Source organism: Echinops telfairi, unplaced genomic scaffold (assembly GCF_000313985.2).
Source record: "Echinops telfairi isolate 266 unplaced genomic scaffold, ASM31398v2 ScPeMD7_70;HRSCAF=299, whole genome shotgun sequence".
Taxonomy (NCBI): Eukaryota; Metazoa; Chordata; class Mammalia; order Afrosoricida; family Tenrecidae; genus Echinops; species Echinops telfairi.
In genome coordinates this window covers 48,348,858-48,356,002 of record NW_022103968.1, presented here as the reverse complement: position 1 = coordinate 48,356,002, position 7,145 = coordinate 48,348,858, and positions in this window count along the sequence as shown.

Sequence of the window (7,145 nt, the reverse complement as noted above, 5' to 3'; positions counted from 1 at the left end):
GCCCTGTTGTCACATCAGTGCCATTTTGCATAGTTACTTTGCTTGATTGACAATTGATAAGTGTTAGGCGCTGTGTTTAAGTGCTCATCTGGTAAAGGAAAGGCCATTTTGTTCAAACCCACCAGCAAATTTTCTGAAGAAAGCTGTGGCAGTCTGCTTCCATAGAGAGTGGAGCCTGGGGAGCCCGATGAAGCAGCTCTACTCTGTCCTATAGGCCGCTGTGAGTCAGAACAACTTGTCCATAGTGGGTTAGACTTTTTACGTAGCTGAAGCACTGGGTTGTGAACTTGGTGTTTTTTGCAGAGACCTGAATGTTCACCCCTGAATGTACAACACCTGAATGCATCTAATCTCGGTACCACTCCACATCCTTCCCCAAAGCCCCACAGATAGAGATAGATGGATATAGATCATGGGGAAATTGTTGTGATTCATTAATTATATCTGCCATTGTCATGCTGTAAGCATGTGTCCTGAATGCTTGTTGATGCTTGTTTAGACCTGAGGTATCTATTTTGAGATGGAAGGTGTTGTCTTTGTTCCCCAGCTGCCAATCTAACATCTCCTGAGCTGTTCCAAAGCAGTCACATCCATTCCTCTTGTCCCTGATGCATGTCATCCTGGAATCTTGGCAATTCCATAGGGGTTCTGCCTTTTCCTGGCAATTGACTGACAGATGCTGATGACACCATTTGCCCTCCTTCAGTTGTTTGGCATACTCCCTGCTGTTGTTTTTGTAAGCATAGAATTTCAAGTCTTTATTCTCTGCCTGTGTTTTTGATGAGTTTAATTTCCCTTTTAACAATTTTTAAATAAATGATTTCCTAAGTTCCTAGAGTCTTGTTTTGTCCTGAAGTCTTCTGTACCATTGGTGCTTGATCACATGATACCTCCCTAAATGCTTCAATTCAACTAATATTTTTGTGTTTAGTATAGTGACTGTGTGTTTCTTCCATCTTCTTTTTTTTTTAAATCAATTTATTGGGGCTCATACAATTCATCACAATACATAGATCAATTGTATGAAACACATCTATACATTTGTTGCCATCATTATTCCCAAAATTCGCTTGCCTCTTGGGTTCCCGGAATCAGCTCATTTTCCTTTTTTTCCCCCTCCCCTTCCCTTCCTCCTCCCCTGTCCCCCATGCACCCTTAATAATTTATAAATTATTATTGTATCTTATATTACACTGTCCGGCGTCTCCCTTCACCCACCCTTCTGCTGCCCGTCCCCCAGAGAGGAGGTTATATGTAGCTCCCTGTGATCCATTCCCCCTTTCTTCACCCCCTTTCCCTCCTGGTATCGCCACTGTCACCCCTGGTCCTGAGAGGTCCATCTTCTTTTGATACTTGTTGCTTTGATGGCTGTGTGTGAGTGCATCACTCTATACCGTAGCCTGAAAATTCTTCCATATTGCAACTTGAGGCTTAAAATTTGTTTCAGTTCTTTCAGGTTGAGAAGGGCTGAACATATTCTTTCCTTTTTAATTCTATAACTCCACAGAGTTTTCATATTTCATCATAATGCTGTAATTTGTCTTCTTGAATTGCCTTTTGAAAGTTTCTGTTAAGTTCTTTCCATAATTTCTTCCACTCATTTTAGTTACTCTGTGTTCACAAGTGAGTTTCAGACTCTCTTCTGACATCGACTTTGGCTTTTTTTTTTTTTAACCTTTAATGACCTTGGCTTAATGTCCTTGATGTCATCTCAAACTTGCCTGGTCTTCTGCAATTAATGTTCAATGTGTCAACTCTCTCATAAGTGTTTGATGTGTCCAATCTCAAAGCAAGAGACCACACACAAACATCCAAGATGCATGCCACATACAGCATGGCGATGTCAGACATAATTAATGTATCAAGTGGTATACACTCAAGGTCATATTTTGCTGCTTGTGAACTTGTTTTTAACTTTCGTCCACTTCAGTCTGAACTTGTATATGAACAATTGGTAGCCTGTTTCAGCACTTGGCCCCTATTGTTGCTTTGACTGGTGATACTGAGGTTCTCTACGTCACTTCCCACAGACATGATCCATTTGATTCCTGTGTATTCTCTGGTTGAGGCCCATGTGTATTGTGACCATTTAAGGTCTTGAAAAAGGTATTTACAATGAAGTCATTGCCCTTGAGGAACTCTCCCATGTGATCTCCAGCTTCATATCTATCATCCAGGTGATCACTTCCAAGTCCAGAGTCTTCCTCTTTATTCCCAATGGTTTCATTTCAACCCAGTAACAATTGCCAGTGCCTCTTGATACCTTTGATGTATCAAATTTCAGGCTAAAGATGTTGGTAGATGTCTTCAATTTCTTCATCACCACATTTTGTGTATAAATTAGAATAATAGTTGTATGAAATATATCATTGCTGATGTCAGATGAATCTTGGCTGAAGTCAGAAAATACCTGGAAGATATTCAATTGGATTTAATTGACTATACAAAGGCATCCGATTGGGTGATTCATAACTATGGATGGCTGTGAGATTTCCAGAAGACTTAAGTGTGCTCCTGTGGAACCTGTACACAAACCAAGAGGCGGTCCCTTGAACTGACTCAGGGGAGACTGAGTGGTTTGAAATCATGAGAGGTGTGTGTCAGGGTCTTATTCTGTCACCATATTTATTCAATCTTTTTGCTTCCCAAATGATCTCAGAAGGGGACTAGGTGAAGAAGAGTGAGGCAGAAGGAAGGCTCATTAAGCAACCTCCAATATGCAAATGACACAACCTTGCTTGTTGAAAGCAAAGAGGACTTGAAGCACTTGCTGATGGGGATCAAAAACCACGGCCTTCAGTGTGAAGTACAACTCTATGTAAAGACAAAACCCAACACCTCACTGCTGCACAATAAGCAACATCATCATGGTAAATGCAGAAAAGATGGAAGTTGCCAAGGATCTTATTTTATGGTAGCCACCATTACATTCATGGAAGCAGCATTTAAGAGATCAAGAGATAAATTGCTTTAGGTGAATCTGCTGCACAAGACCTCGCTAAAGTGCTGAAAAACAAAGATGTTACTTTGAAGACTAAGGTGTACTTGACTGACATGATATTTTCAGTTGCCTCATGTGCATGTGAAAGTTGTACATTGAATAAGGAAGGCAGAAGAATAAATGCATTTGAACTGCCGTCCTGGAGAAGAATATAGAAAGTATCATAAACTGCTAACAAGACAAACCCATCTGTCTTGTCAGGAGTACAGCCCGAGTGTTCCTTAGAAGCAAGGGTAAGAGGACTTCGTATTACTTTGGGCATGTGGTCAGGAGAGACCAGTTACTGGAGAGGACCATATGCTTGGTAAAGTAGAGGGGCAACAAAGCAGAGGAAGGCCCTTAAGGAGATGGATCGACACGATGATTCAAGCACAGGAACAAGTGTGAGGCGGTGCGGGGTCGTGCATTGTTTCCTTCTGGTGTGCACAGGGTTTCCATGGGTTGGAACGGACTCGATGGCATCTAACAACAGAAGAGTCAGAGCCTACCCCACAGTCCCTAACAGCAACACAAAGTATTCACTTACATCGATTACATTTTCCATAAGGCGTTAATATTCTCAAGAATTCCATGTGGCTCCATTTGTAGTTGTCTAGTCTCCCCTCACCCCACTCTCCTCACCCCCACCCACCTGGCCCCTTACATTTTCATCTTCCCACTCAGAGTAACTCTTACCCATTTAATCTCATATAGATGATTTTTAAAAAGGAGTTAGCACTCACATTCTTTTTTGTGTGTGGCTAGTTTATTAGAAATATTTGTATCTTTTTAATCAATGAAGAGTATAATAAAATAAACTTAAGTGGAGCCTATTTAAACATTTAAAATAGTTCATTGAAGGATACCTCATCATGCAGTATGTTAATCCTAACCATCAAAATAATGCTTTTACCCATTCCCAAACCCAAGAAAGGACTAATAGAGGCATGATAAAAATATTAACTAAAGTTTGGTTTCATTTGGACACTTACAGATCATTTTCTGGGCATATTAGCAAGCACGAGTTTGAAAATTCAGTACTTAGGTTAGGAGTGATGGTAAGGTAAATAGGGAAGAAGAGATACACTTCAGAGTTCATATCTGAAAATAAAGTAAAATATCTAACAAATGTCACAATTGAACCTGTAATGACTTCTATTTATTCACAATATGATTATAGTTCTGAGGAACATTTTTCTCCAAACATTTAATTAAATGTTTGATGTATTAACAAATTTACAAAGAGAATTAATTCTGTATTCTGATAAGCTTAAGGATTTGTAATTATTCCCTCATCCTTTTAATGCCTGATTTTGCAATGGCTTCAGAAAATAAGGTTACAATTTGAACAGAACTTATGACATGGCAAAAGTTTACAGCACCTCTGTTTTGTAATCATTTTCTAATAGAAAAGAATGTAAGAATATTTGTGCAAAACTACATTCATTGTTCTTGCTACTTATTAGCAGTCAAACCTCAGAACACACAAGAACTACATAAAAATAATTGTATTTTAGATTTTAAATAGGAATTATGTTATTAGTAAACATTACATGAAAGAGTAGTACCGCGAGGAGCAGAAGCAACGAATGATTCAGCAGTTATTTCAGCTAAGGGAAACTGACAATGGGATGTGTCAGAAGTTTGTTTCTGCACCAGCGATTCATCTTAGGACACTAGAAACAACCGTAGGACTCACATCTCACTTCAGCATCCTTACTCTTGAATTTGCAGATTATAAATGGAATGCGTATGAAAGTCTTTCCCCCACACTCAGGGAGTATTCTTGCGTCACTGAAAATCCTGACAAGAGTTGAATCAAAGTCTCTCTGGACTTATCTCCCCCAATCCATTTACCTGGAATTCGATGCTCATTCTCAGTAAATCAATTAAACACAGTTTTCTGCATTTAAAAGTGTTCTTTAAACATATCATCGGGGGTGGGGGTGGGGGTTTACACTGAACATCAACCTAAGACTTTGCAGTTTGCTGGAAAATGGGGGGCAACAGCACCATCTCACTTGCACGCCTTCCTTGGAATCGACTGCGCGGTAGCCAGGTTGATGAGTTTAACGGGTCAGCGACTCCAACTTTGGTCTCTACAAGCATGCTCCACCATCTGATTCGGTCAATGCTAATGCAGTGAATCCATTCATCATGTGAATACATTTGACCCAAACAAGGTCCGACCACCCACATCTTTCCCTCCACCGAGCTCTCCTCCTTTTGTTTGCAATCGTTGTCCACTTTCATGGTCGTGTAGGAAAGGTACCGATACAAGCTAATTGTATCAGCTTTCTGGACTCCATACACTGCTCTCACATTTTAAGAGGGCACACCCAAACCAATACAAACACCCGCAAAAGCACAACGTGAAGATGTTACAATAGGATAAGTTCCAACACTGTACCTTCTGCCATATTTTTTGTGGTGGTCCATGTATGTCTCATTTAGAAAAATCAATGCCATCTCTATCTGTGGTTTAATTCCTTCTTAGAACCTTTGGTGGAGCTGTTGGCTGAGCCTTGGCTTGCTGATCACACACGTGGTGCTACAAAGCCACCGGGTGCTACGTGGGAGAAAGGGGGTCTATCTCCTCCCATACGATTTCCACTCTTGAAAACCCTGTATAGTGTGGGAGTAGACTGGAGGGCAGCAGGGTTCGTTTGGTTTGGTTTAATCCCGGAAGGTTTGTAATTCACCTGCAATGTGTTTTTCAAAAGTGAGAATTTTGTACTGATTAGCCACGACCTTGAACTTCGCAGAGAAACCATCACAGTCAGAGACAAGATCATACACAAGAAGGGCTCTTTTTCTGTGGCACCCAGTTTTCACCCCCTTCGGTTCTTGTCTTTGTTGTTTCTGGATACTGACGGCGGCTTGATGAACATCAAAGACAACATAAACGTTGTCAGCTAGAACAAACCTTTTAAAATCAGGCTTTTAGACCTTTTCCTTTTTGAGCATTCTCTCTGCTCAGTCACACTACCCAGGGAAATGAATTACCATATCATTTCTGCCATTAATGCGGTCATGCTGGAATTAATTATTTCACTGGGAAAATATGAAAATCACATTCTGCAGAAAACACCTGCATGCAAGTATTATTCCCTCATTTCCTCTCTGCCACTGACAAATGATGTCAGTATCTTGTGACAGAAGATTGTCCACCTTCCCTTTGCCTCCATCACCCCACCACTGTAACCCAATTCCCATGGACCCCCTGGCGTGACCACATTCACCATAGGACAAGCGGCCAGGTTGGTACCAGGGATGCTCTGACTCCCGCACTGCAGTGAGCGCCTGAAGGGGATGTGGTCAAAGAGTGAGCACACAGAACTGACTGCTCTGCACCCGCTACTCATGGCTCATGTTCTTTATTTTATGCGCCCCTCCATCGTGGCGCTAAAAGGTAGTCGCAGAATGATTTCAGTTCAAGGTTTACATGTTTTTCAGGGTGATCTCCCTGGGGATGTATTCGGTCTGCATGCTGAGTAAATCATCTGACAAGGTGGCCCATATGAAGAAGAATGCTGCTTCAGAATCTCAACACCTGAGATATGTAGGGGACCCCACTTGCTTGTGGACAACGAAGAGGACTTGAAGCACTTGCTGAGGAAGAGCAAACACGACGGCCCCAGCCTGGATTACACCTCAGCATTAAGAAAGCTGAACATCCGCACAACTGGATCAGTAAAAGATTGAAGTTATCAAGAATTTTATTTTACTTAGATTTGTAATCAATGCTCATGGAAGCAGGAGTCAAGGAGGTAAAGGATGTTTTTCTTTCTTTTTTTTCAAGCACATTTGCACATTTATTGCCCTCATCATTCTCAAAACATCTGCTTTCTACTTGAGCCCTTGGCATCAGCTCCTCATTTGTTCCCTTCCCTCTCCACCTCCTCCCTCATGAATCCTTGATAACTTAGAAATTATTATTATTTTGTCATATCTTACACTGTCTGATGTCCCCCTTCACTCACTTTTATGTTGTCTGTTCCCCATGGAGGGGGTTATATGTAGAGCCTTGTAATTGGTTCCCCCTTCCTACCCCACCCTCCCTCCACCTTCCTGGTATCGCCACTTTCAGCACTGGTCCTTAAGGGATCATCTGTCCTGGATACCCTGTGTTTCCAGTTCCTATCTGTACCAGTGTACATCCTCT